Here is a 13,576-nt window from a genome sequence, read left to right on the forward strand (position 1 = left end):
ACCTGGGTTCGCTGCAAGAGCACTCAGTGCTCTTAAACACTGTGACATTTCTCTAGCCTGCCATAACCCATTTTTAAATTGGGTCTATTGTTTTCTTGCTTCTTTGTTTTTTGAGTTATTTGTATATTCTGGATATTAATTCTCTGTCAGATGAATAGTTTTCTCCCAGTCTTTAGTCTTCCTCTTCACTTGTTTGATCTTTCCTTTGCTGCACATAACCTTTTTAGTTTAATAAGTTCTCATTTTTCAGTTTTTGACCTTCATTAGTGAGGAACTGATGTCTGATATATAAATTCCTTCCCTTCACCTATGTTGTGTAGTGTTCTGTTTAAGTATTCTTGTAACAGTTTCAGCATTTAAGGTTTCACATTGAGGTCTTTGATCCATTTGGAGTTGACTTTTGTCCAGAGTGAAAGATAAGGGTTAAATTTAATTCTTTTACAGATGGAGATCCAATTTTGCCAAGACCATTTTTTGAAGATGCTGTCTTTCCTCTCCTCCAGTGTGTATTCTTGGCAACTTTATCAAATGTCAGGTGGCTGTAATTGTGTGCACTCATGTTTGGGTTTTCTATTTTGTTCATTAAGCACCCAGCTAACCTGTCTCTACTTTCTCAGCAAGAAGGGGCCAGGGCCTGTCACGCCACCTCCAGTGGAGCCCACATGAGGGACTCTCCGTGGGCCGAGGCTGAGAAAACTTCAAAGGAAGAATGCTTCCTGGAGAATGGCTGTGTTAAAAAAGCATGCTGTGTCCTTGGCTGTTCTGCTTTAGTTCTTGTTTTCATTCTGTCTTTATTCCTGTTCTTTCCTCATAGAGGAACTGCTTTGTACCTACTCAGGTCATTAGGCCCACCTGAAGAGAGACTAGATATGGATGATTTCCTGGGAACTCAGTTAGTTGATATTAGACTTCCTCCAAATGCTCTTTTCTTATTTCAAACAATAAGTAGTTAAGAATAAGCAACCTTGGAAAATTCTAGATAAGTTACAGTAAGAAGAATTATTTGTATATAATCCCCTGCTTCAGTTTTTGGGGTTGACTCAAGGAGATTAAAGGGATATTGAATGAAGATTTCTGCCTTTAGTTAAGACAGACTTAGAAATTGCCTACGAGTTAGGGAAAGGTAGGCTATGGCATCCCCTTAAGGGAAAGGAGAGCATATTTAGAATCCCCGAGCCCATAGATGAACCACTTCCTCATACAAGAGTTTATAAAGGAAATAATAGATGGGTAAATATTTAAGGATGGAAAGTTTCATGGTATTTATAGTTTATGGATAGGTTAGCCAGATCCAGACGACCTTGATGCCTTTACTACAAGACAGCAGCAAAGTATATTTAAACGATTTCAGGCAGTATAAGAAACATGGATAGAAAGAATAGGAAAATAAGGGTTAGAGAAACAAGCCTTTAAAGTTATATGGAGTTATTATAACTTCACTGACCTAGTCATTGGCCTCGGCCACTGAAACCTCAAAATTGAGAAAACGGAACCATAAAATTACCAACCATGAAATTTATAAGTAGCTGATGTTGCCAAACCACTAAGGGAAAAGGACAAATAGTCTAAGCACCTGATTAATTAGATAAAAACACTGTACACTGTACTGTATTGTTAATATGGAGTTATTATAACTTCACTGACCTAGTCGTTGGCCTCGGCCACCGAAACCTCAAAATTGAGAAAACGGAACCATAAAATTACCAACCATGAAATTTATAAGTAGCTGATGTTGCCAAACCACTAAGGGAAAAGGACAAATAGTCTAAGCACCTGATTAATTAGATAAAAACACTGTACACTGTACTGTATTGTTTTGATTTTGAATTGTATTTCTAAGAAAATGATTAACCATGAAATCAACCTGATGCTTGCACAATCTTGTTCTGTAACTTGTATAAAATCTGATGCTCCACTTTAAAAAATTACATTCAGATCATCAACCATCTCTTGTGTTGTGTCTATTTGTCACTCGCCAAATCCTTGCCCACTCTCCGATTCCCCGTTCCCATCGGACTGAGTGCTCCAGTTTGGGCTGGTCCGTCGCAAGGGCCCAAGGAGAGCTGATGGGAACCTAAAAAGTATTTTATTTAATATTTTTATTTTATATGTATGAATGTTTTCCCTGCCTGTACAGCTCCCAAATCCATATAGTGCTTTCAAGGGCCAGAAGATGGCACTGGATGCCCTGGAACAGTAATACAAAACCTCTGGGCTAAAGAAAGCTCAGGCTTAGATGAACTCACTGCAGAAGTCTAGCAGACATTCAAAGATCTACAATTAATGCTCCTTAAATTTTTCAGAAAGATAGAAACAGAAGGAAAACTCCCAAACTCCTTCTATAAAGCCAGTATCACTCTAATGCCAAAACCAGGTAAAGACATAACAATAATAACAACAACAACAACAACAACAAAGAACCGATAGGCCCATATTCTTAATGAACATAAACACAAATATTCTCAATAAAATACTTGCAAAACGCCTACAGATGTACATCACAAAGGTCATCCACCATGATCAAGTCAGCTTTATTCCATATGTGCAGTGATAGTTTAATATATGTAAGTCAATAAATTTAATGAAACCTGTAATTGAACTTAAAGACAAAAACCACATGGTTGTGTGAATAGAAACAGAAAAGGCATTTGATGAAATTCAGTATGCATTCATATTAAAAGTCCGTGAGGGAACTGGACTGGAGGGAAGATACCTCAACATAATCAAAGCTATATAAACAAGCCCACATTTAACATCATTCTAAATGGAGAAAAATTGGAAGTATTTCCCTTAAAATCAGGAACCAGACAAGACTGTCCATTATCTTCATTCCTTCTCAATATAGTGTTTGAAGCTCTTGCCAGAGTAATAAACAATGTAAGGAAATTAAAGGAGTACTAATTGAAAAAGAAAAGGTCAAATTGTCACTATTTGTTGACGATATAATAACATATATAATAGATCCCCAAAATTCCAACAGAAAGCTGCCAGAAATGTTTAATACTTTCAGTAAAGTTGCAGGTTATAAAATCAACTTTCAAAAATCAGTAGCTTCACAACCGAAGTGAGAATAGGCTGGGTGTGGTGGTGTATGCCTTTAGTACCAGCACTCAGGAGGCAGAGGCAGGTGGATCTTTATGAATCAAGGTCAGCCTGGTGTACATAGTGTGTTCCAGGCCAGCTTGTCCTACAGTGAGACCCTGTCTCAAAAAGACCCAAAAAAAAACCCACCTGTAGCCTTTCTATATACCAATAACAAACAATCAGATGAAGCACTAGAGGAAACCCTCCCATTTACAATAGCCTCAAAAAATGTCTAGGAATAAACTTAACCAAAGACATTAAAGATCACTACAAGAAGATTTTAAATCTAAAAGAAGTGATATAGGAAAACACTAGGAGATGGAAGGATCTCCTGTGATATGGATTAATATTGTGAAAATGACCATTTTACCAAAAGCAATCTATAGATTCAATGCAATGCCAATGAAAAGCCACATGACCCTTTTCAAAGAGCTAGAAGAAAAGCAGCCTAAAATTTATATGGAATGAGTAAAGACCCTGGATAGACAAAACAGTTTTGAACAAAAAGAGCATTACAGGGGATCACCATACCACATCTCAAACTGTATTACAGAGATATAGTCATAAAAACAGCATGGTACTGACACAGAAGCAGACACATAGATCAATGGAATGCAATAGAAGACATAAATATGAGTGCATGCAATTTCAGCCACCTGATATTTGACAAAGGTGTCAAGAGCACACAATGCATGCATGTGTATTTGTGTGTGTTTGTGTGTGTGTGCATATATGTATGCTTGTATTGATACACATGTGTAATAGCAGGTGGATAGAGACCAGATGACACCTCCACTGTGATTCCTTGCTTCTACCTGTTTGAGGCAACATCTCTCTTGTTGTTCACTGTCATATGCAGTAGGCAAGCTAACTGAAAGCTACTGGCAGCCCTCATGTCTCTTACTCCCACTTCAAGACTGACTTTCCCAATTTATTTTATTTTACTTTGCTACCATGTCTGGCTTTTACTTGGGTTCTGGATAATCAAATTTAATTAATGTAGCTTGACTTAAATGTGCTTTACCCACTGAGCATATCCCCAACTTGTATTTTTTCTTTTTTTGTGTAGAACTTTTAAGTTGGAAAAGTGATTTCCTAAAATGTCTAAATATGATAATACTGTTGATTTTATTTTAATTTTATTTTTTTTCAATTTAAATTACTCTTTTCCCTTATGTATAACATATCTGGAAAAACATACTGTGATTTGACAAATAAATAGTGAAGGATTGTCTGTTCACATGTGGAAGGAACCCATGATCATCATCCCCTCTTACTGGAATGCACTGGAAGCGGCCCATTGTGAGACCACCTAAATTCAAGTGTAGACACAGCTACTGCCTTTTCTTCTTCTTTCCAGCTTTAGCAAACTTCTGGCAACAAAAGAGGCAACATTTTGAGATGATGGCTGTCACAGTCACCACACAGGCCAACAGGAACCCAATCAGATCCAGGGAGTGGTACTGGAACCATCTGAGGTTGTGGGCTGCCACCAGAAGGTGCTTGGCTTCTTTGTGGCACATGACATATACCACCCAGAAGATAGCTCGGTCGAGGGACTGCACTGGCTGCTCACAGCAAATTCTTGATAGTCTCATAACATTCTCCTTGTAGCTAAAGACAGGCATAAGGGAGAAATACAGACACCAACATTGGAAGTCAATTAATTTACTTAAGTTCATCCTATGAAAGGTTATTGGACAGCACTATGAAACTGAACAAATGCTGTAGAAGAGCAGTAGGCAAAGTGTCATTTTAGTTAGGACATGATAATGTGTTTGGCAGTAAGTTGGCATTTTCCGATGAAGAAATACTTTCCAGAGAACAAAAGAAAAAGCTCTTGGAAAAGTAAATAATTTCCAGCAGAGTAAGTTTTAATAAGTCATTCCTAGCACTTAAAGCAGGATAACTAAATTCAATTTAAAAATGATCTACTTGAAGATTTGGAGAGGGATTCTGCCATGCAAAATCTTTAAAATGTCAATAAAACTCCTTTCATTGATTAGAAAGGGGCAAAAGATGTGAAAACAACACCCCCTCCCCCAAAGAACATGTATGGGCTGGGAATGTAGGTCAGTGAATGGGTGTTTGCTTAGCATGTCCAAGGATCTGGATTGATTCTGAGTACTGCAAAACAGACAAACCAACCAATTAACCAACCAACCAACAAACAAACAAATAAATTCAAACCAAAACAAATCAAATGATTCCAAGGATACAGGAGAAGTGCAATTATTTTTTTTTCTTAGCTCTTAAAACTATTTATTTGTTCATTATTTTATTTTGTATGCATCTGTGTGGTGCATGTACAGGACACACAGAGGAGGTAAGAGGACAATTTGTGAAAGTTGATTCTCTCCTACTAACTGGGTCCTGGGGATCAAACTTATGTTTGGTGGCAAATGACTTTATCTGCTGAGCCATCTTGCTGGCCCTCAGACATGGAATTATTACTGGCCTTTGGTTGGAGTTTAATTTAGGGCAGAGAGTAAGAAAAAGAGCAAGGAGTTTGCTGAAGAAACTGAAAACAGAATTTTCCTAGGTTTTTGCTTTCCTAGCAGTTTCTTCAATGAAGTAGCAAACAATATATCAAAGGAATACTTGCAGTTCTATATATTTTGCAGGACTTGCCATGATAGCTAAGAATGGCAACTGACTACAGTGACCATTGTAGGATGATGGATAAAGAATATGTGCTATGAAAACAGTAAGTGATGTTATTCCATCATTTACAATTGCAAGGATGGAACTGGAAGATATTTTGTTAAGTCAAAAAAAAATAGGCCCATCAAGAAAAACATTGCACATTCACATTAATATGTGGAATGAAATAGAGTTTTCTTCACAGGAGTCATCAGTAGAACAGTGGAACTAGAGTCTGGGAAGGGGAGGAGTAAGTAGGGACATGAAAGGTGGGCTATCAGGTACCATGCTGCAGTTGGATAGCAGAGAAAGCATTCTATAGTACAGATAGTGAGTATGCTTTACAACATGTACATTGATCTATCTATTTATATAATGAAGTTCTAGAGCAGGGGGCTTTCAAGATTGCTAACAAAAGAAGCTATGGATGGTGGAGGAAATGGAAAATGTATCTATTCTGGTTTGGTCATTACTTATTATACACATGCATCTATTTAGCCAATAAATATGGATTATTTTGACAAGGAACAGTAGTTTCAGAAATTTTAGACATTGAGTTGGAGTATTTTATATTTTTTAAGCTTCATTGTTCTGGTCTATGGATTTGGTTGAATTTTTAAAAATTGCTAATCTTTCCTTTAGTAATTTAGAAAAATTCTTTTTGGCATCATATTATTCTTCTAACAACTACTTGTGTAGTAAGTATATAGGGGACACTTTTCAGTCCTGATTAGGAATAAAACTAATTTCACAGTGATTAAACCATTATAATTTTTTTTAAGTTAGACTCAAAATTGCATGAAATCTACTGTTATCATTAAGAGGGGATATATGTTTAGTACTACTTATCTGAAAAGCATTCTATTCACGAGGGATCATTGATGACTGTCTTTACTGCATTGAGAAGATATGTACTTGACATTGTGAGGAAGTCCACTCTAACATCTGCTCTTTTGGTCTTCATGCGAACAACATTATCAGGTTGATCTGCAAACAAGGGAATGACAACCACAGGTATTCCATGGTAGATTGCCTCATAGATGCCATTGGTTCCACCATGACTTATAAAAACTTTGGTTTTTGGATGACCTAGCATTGGGAGAAACCAGGGAAAATATTAATTATGTCTTAAAAATAAACTGAGAAAGAGAGAATAAAATGCAGTGAATTATGAACTTCATTCTAGATAACAAGTTACTATAATCATACAATATCATGGAAGAGTCTAGAGTTATAGATCAATGTTTAAGAACACTGAATGCTTTTATAAAGGACTGGGGTTTGGTTTCCAGCACTGACAGGACAGCTAACACCTACCCTTAACTCCAGTTTCAGGGAATCCTATGATATCTTCCAGATTTTGTGGGCAATGTATGCATGTGGTTCACATACATACATGCTGGCAAAACCACAATACAAAATAAAATAAAAATCACTTAATTAAAAAAAAAAAAGATACCTGAAAAAAAAAGAAAAAAATGGAAAACATAAGTCTTCTCAGGATTAAATGAAGGGCACACGATAAAAGATAGAAATGAGTTGGTGCAAAGGACAAAGAGGCCAGAGCACATCCCAAGTAGAGCAAACAGCATCTTTAAATATAGGCGGGGACAGGAGAATATGGTCTCCTGAAGAATTAGTGAAGTCACCTCACTATATGTGTGGTATATCAGCTCCAATTATCCAGGAGTGGGGTGTTCATGAGTTCAGTTAGAATGCAACATTTTTTTTGGCATGTTAAATAATAATCATTTAGTAATAAAAGAATGTCACTTTCATTGTCATTTGAATTGAATGGCCCTACATTAATGAAAGGATACATATAAAATTATAGTAATAGGAGGTAGAGAGAAAAACAAAGAAGTGACTGAAAATTTATCTGAAATGTAATTAAAGTTGAAATAAAAATGGAAGCTTGTCCCATTAAATGTTACAGGGTAGAATAGAATGTCATCATTTATTATTCATCCATTTTTCCTGGGACTAGAACACAATCTTCATAAACACAATTTCCATTGACCTCTTGTGTTCCTCAGTGGCTATTCCTCGTGTTTCAGGGGTTTTCTCTTGAGCCTTACCAAAAAGGTCATTCTGTGGGATCCACGGGTAGAGTCGAGTATTGGAGCCCAGGCTCTCTGGCTTCTTCCCTTCAAATCACCATAGAATCTGTTAAGGTAAAGCTAGACCTTAAATATGTGAGTTAAATTTCAAACTATCATTTTGGAATTCTAAAGAGATTAAGAAATAATGGAGTTAAACACTTACTATCTGAGGTTTTCCCAGGCCAGACATTCAACACTAATGTTTCATAAGCAGTAACTTAGGCAAAGGAGTTGATCAGTATTACATTGGTGATTTAAGCAATTTGTGATTATAATTCTAGTATAATAACCTACCAGAGTTACTAATGACCTACACCTTTTTATTCTCAATCTACAGGAGTTTGTGTCTTAAAAAGTCAGTATCAATATTTTTGAATTATATTGATGTAGTTTACTTATAACATGCTTATCATAAGTTATTTTATTAGCATTTGACCCTTCTGATTCCACACTTTCTAAGGCACATGGTTCACTTGAGTAAGCTCATGACTCCATCAATTCTCTTACATTTCCCTATTCTAACATACACACCCACTGTGGGTTAGTTTTTCTTCCACCAAGACTGGTTGGTTTGGTGAACTTGAGACTGGTGAGCTCTGGCATACTTTTTTTAATAGCACCTAAAACAGCACTTAATAAGTCTATTTCAAAATGTAGTAGAATAGATGGGAAAGATTAGACATGAATGTCACTGTGAAAGAACTCCACCCTTTGAATAGCTAGCTTATTGTTACTGGGCCAGCACAAGTACTGGCTAGAATTTAACTGCAGTCATTACATTTTAGTGTGTGCAAAGTCCTCAGTAATTTTCTGAGGATAAGGAGGATGTAAGAGGGTAGATTTTTCTGTATCTGCCTATAATACTATTGTAACACAAAGTTCACACTACACTCCTTAGGAGCATTTCTTACTGCGCTAAAGTTATTAATCAAAATTTTCCTTACTTTGGCTTTGGTAGGCTAAGGCTGAGATCCTAGCAGACAGCCAGAGAGGTTGGGTTCGGACCTCTATCACTGTAGCAGCTCTGATCTCAGCAAACTGCCATAGAGTTCCAAGTTCTGGCCTCTGTCTGGCCTCCCTCTGGCATAGGAGCTGAGAACTCAGGGGACTGCTTGAGAGCACATGGATCCTGCCTCCACATGTTGAAGGAAGCCTGAGTGTACCTGACTGGAACTTTAATTGGGCTTCTGTGGGTACTTCTGAATAGCTGATCTGAAGCTATCAGTTCCCTCAAAATTAAACCTCAGAGAACCTGAACCCTGTACCAACCAGCTTTACATAATCAATAAAGTATCTAGGCACCCAGATAATACAAGCTGAAGCATACTTCAATTTAATTCTCTGCCAGTGCCAGCCAGCCTTAGATGAACAGCACCTGAAAGGGGGAGTGATGATTGAAAGAAGAACAAGAGAGACAGAAAAGATGCTTGGGAGGACTGTCAGTAGAGACTGCAGCCCCGGTTTATTTTAGCTCAGCCTTCTTATACAGCAGAACATCAGATAACCAGTTTACTTAGCTCTATTAGCACTTCAACAGCTCTTTTTTACCACCTTTATCTGAGGGTCAAGGAATGGTCAAATACTTGTAGTGAATTGACAGAACAATTCAGTGCTTGTGTGTAAAACACAAACTCTTGAGTCAAGGTGAAAGGTCATAAAGTAAATAAGCAAGCCTGCCACAGCTTGATGGACATAATGGCTGTGCTTACATTAATAGCTCCCAACATCTCCCCCTCTTTTTTTTTTTTTTAAAAAAAGAAAACCCCAGATTATGCTATATCCAGGACAGAAGGACCATGCCTGTCTTAGGTCGTCTTCTGCCAGAGCAAAGCCTTACCCGTCATCGGCACGTAGCTTCCATCAGCTACGCCCTGCCTTAGGTTGACTTTCTCCCAGAAGATCTTACCCGTGTTTGACTACCAGCCTCTGTTAGGGGAGGGAGCGCAATCTCATATCATGCACGGATTTCATAAATAACTTTACTGCCACCAGTTGAAAACAAAGACATAGGAGGAAAAGCATGCCAAGTCCTGCTAAACCACTCACAATGGACATGATAGAAGACCACGATGGTAAGGTGGCTCTCAGCTTTTTTAGAATATCTGCCGCTGCTTACAGGGTGGAAATGCTTATGGAGAAAATTTTCCCTCTATAATCTCTTGGCAGTAGCACTTTGGCATTGGTACAGCATCCACCTTGCCCCACAAGCACATGGTCATCTACTTGTACACAGACATTATCATTTTTAACAAAACAAATAGGCAACCAGCTTTCTGATCCTGAATGATTAAAATCCATCACCATTTGCATCATCAGGTGTTTTGAAGCAGGCTGAACAATTAACCAGAGTCATTCACAGTCACTACTATCTCTTTTTCTTCCTGTGGGGACTCAGGTTTGCTTTGCTTAGCTGGGGACCTGCTTGCTTCAGGGCAGAGGGTCTGATCAGCGACAGAGTCATAAATTCTGGGATCTGTGTCTTCCCAACAGGACATTTAGCCTGTTAGCTGGTGCCAGAAGGATTCTTAAACTTTTACTCAAGGTTATCAATGCCCATTCAGTAATTTATTGGCCACAATGTTTTCTTTCTTAGAACTAAAAGCATGGTAAACTTTTAGCTTTTAGCTCAGGAGTAAACCTTTAACCTGGCCTAATCTCTTAGCCAGGGATAGCTGAGTTATTTGTTTAGGACAAGGAGATGAGCTAAGGGTTGTTGATCAAGACGCTTTCCCACAGAGCAGGGAGCCTGCACTTTTATGAATGGGCCGCTTCCTCCTGCCAGCCTAGCAGTGTTCTGCAGGACAAGGATTATCAGAGCCACTGTTTTCAGTGCCCCTCCCTTTAGCAGAGGATGCAGCCTGGATGTAAAAGTTTTAGGGTCACCTCATCCCAGGGCCTGGCATCCTAGTTTCCTACACATAGAGATCAAGAGTCTGCTGAATGATGGTTCTTAGACAGGAATTCTTTATTAAAATTTACCCACCCAAGACTCAGGGACCATCATGGAAAAGGGGGAAGAAAGACTGTAAGAGACAGGGAGGAAGTACACGACCATATTGAAATAGAGTCCTACAAGCTCTGGGAACCTGCTCATATGATTCTATGGGAATGGTGTTGGCATACACAAGTCTCATGCAAACTCAGGCAGACAAAAACCCAGCAAAAAACTAGGAAAGTGGCTCTTTCCTGGGTAAGTCCAGCAGCACCCACTGTGCTTTTACTCCCCCAGCCTCATTCACGCTCCCAGCTCCCTGGCCCCATCTCGCCTCCTAGCCTGGGTACTGGGCCATTTCTTGTCTTGGCACCCTAGATGCTAGGGTTGAACTCTAGGCTCAGAGCCACCACTCCTTCCTGATCCTTTGCATCCAGAACAAAGCTGTTCCTCCCTGCAGTCCCCAGGAGCCTTTGGGGCCTCTTCTTGTCCTCACCTCACTTTGCATTCCTGGGTGGCATGGCCACCAGCTACCTGAGACCAGAATCTTTCCTGGACCCTGCTCCCAGGCCCATCCAACCCCCAAATTCCTGAGGACAACATCTTTCCTGGAGGGATCCAGAACTTAGGAGAAACCCTGAGAGCATCTGATCCTCATCAGACTTGAGCCTCTGTGAGAACTCCTGAACAAGAAAGCAATTTGGCCACTCCAATATAAAATCAAAAGAGAGAACTGGAAGCCTAGACAAACCAGCTTTTCGGCATCATTCATCAGGTTCTTAATCATTCCCCAGGTCACAGGAGGCTGCGTCTTCCTCTGGCAGCCTCTCCTTTTCTGCTTCTCCAGGGTCAGTGCAGCCATTTTTGCGGTGGGGGCTTCAGTTGAATGGTCTGACATATTTGAGCAGCGCCCATGGGGGTGGGAGGGGTTCCTTTTCTGTAAAGACACAAGCATACCCTCGCCCCATTGTTAGTAAAGGAGCTGGAGTTTTACTCCCTGCCAGTGCTTGGCCATTGGAGAAATTCCTTGATTATTTAGTGTAAAAAAATTTAAAGTTAGTAGAGACCCATATAATAGGAAATGTGGATACTGTACTAGTCTCCCAGGTATAGGTGATTCCCCCATTTTTTATTTTTTTATTATTTGATCTTTGAGGCATTTGTGTTATCTCTCCATTATTGCTTGTCCTGTGGGGTTGAAAGGAATGGCAGTGGTATGTTAAATAGGGAACAAACTGTTTTAGGTTAATTTAATAATTTTAGTTTGCATGAGGCTTTACTTTTAAGTTAAATTGATACCACGTAAATTATTTTTAAGGAATATGGGTTTATATAGACCATGTACTGATAAAATGGACATTTTAAAACCTTTCGAGACTAAACCAGAACCAAAAGGATACTTAGTAAATAGTATTTTTATATAACTAGAGACTTAGAGACATTGTTTAATAGATTTTAAAATTGATTAGGGTACCCAATTAAAAGGCCTTTGAATGTAAATTTGTATCTGTGCATTTTAATTACGCATGCCAAAAATAAAACCAATAATTTTGTGTACAATAAAAAGAATGAAAAAAGAAAAATTTGAAGTGACAATATTTTAAAATTGTCTTGACACAAATGATATATGAGGACAATTATCATAGACACATATGACATAATTATGTGATATCTCAACACATAGAAACATATAGAAACATGTGACATAATTTTAAACAACAAAAAGAATTATCAGACATCTATGATGACATAATTACATGAAACTAGGTGCATCTTGTTAGGGTTCAGATCCACAGCAGCCCTGCCCTGTCACCTACAGGGCCTCAGGTTCTACAAGCCCCTGAGATAAGTACCCTGGTCTGTGAAGTCAAAAGCAGACTTCTTAATAAGATAAAACTCGAAGGTTGGTTTTTTAGAAAGCAGAAAACCTGGAAATGAATTTGTAGGGAGTGGAAAAACTTAAAACAACATTTTATTTTATTTTATTTTTTTAAATAAAGGCAACAGACATCTGAACGAAATAAAGCTAACAGGAATAGAATTGGAAGGGACACGAAAAACGAATGAAATTCAGGTGTTAGGAATCAAACCTAGGTCCTTTGGAAGAGCAAACTATGCTCTTAACCATTAAGACATTTCTCCAGCTGGAATTAGAGAAGAACAATCTCCAGATGACCATAGAGCTCACAGTAGGGAAGCTATAGGTAAACAGAGCCTTTGTTTTTGGCCAAGCCTGCTTTTTGGCTTTTTGAAGGAACTGTGTGTTAGCAAAGGCAGAGTAGAAAAAAAAGCTGTAGGGGGTCCAGACAACTGTCAAGCTGCTTAAATGGCACGGGTGCACGAGACCAGACCCTGTGGCCCTGCTGATCGACTTGCTCCAAAACTGGAAAGACTTGGAATCCATGCACTGACTCTCCTTGCTCTACCGCAGCCCCAGTAGCCTGCTGTAGCGGAGATTGCATAGTTTTGAGCGGATACCAGACTCCTGACAGGGGCTCCTGAACCATGTCAATCATGGGAGGTGCAACAACCTTCATTGGCCTCGGAGGAGAAGTATCTAATCCTGCTATAATAGAGGGTGTTGGGGTGCTCCTAGTTCTTTTCTCTTTGTTATTTAACATTTCCTTCTTCAAAGCCTCTAACTCAGCCCTTAACTGCTCAATTTCCCAGTGATAGTTAGGCTTCTCAGACAAAGCAATTAGAGGTGGATGTTTTTCCTGATCATACTTAACCACCTCCTCTCCTAGGGCAGGCTCATCTTCAGGGTTAAGAGATCCCTCTTCTAGCCCCAGATGGGGGTGTTCATAAGAGGGTG

The 13,576-nt window shown here is 38.9% G+C and overlaps 1 long non-coding RNA gene across 1 annotated transcript; it reads right to left on the minus strand.

Annotated features, from left to right (window-relative positions):
* Positions 1-4,193: 4,193 nt before the first annotated feature.
* LOC115066755 lies at positions 4,194-8,922 on the minus strand. The gene is made up of 2 exons (XR_003850561.1): positions 7,806-8,922; positions 4,194-6,816 (listed from the first exon to the last, which is right to left on the minus strand). It is a non-coding gene; the product is annotated as an uncharacterized LOC115066755 (long non-coding RNA).
* Between the last annotated feature and the right edge of the window lie 4,654 nt (positions 8,923-13,576).

This window comes from Nannospalax galili, unplaced genomic scaffold (genome assembly GCF_000622305.1).
Source record: "Nannospalax galili isolate Female #2095 unplaced genomic scaffold, S.galili_v1.0 scaffold519, whole genome shotgun sequence".
NCBI lineage: Eukaryota > Metazoa > Chordata > Mammalia > Rodentia > Spalacidae > Nannospalax > Nannospalax galili.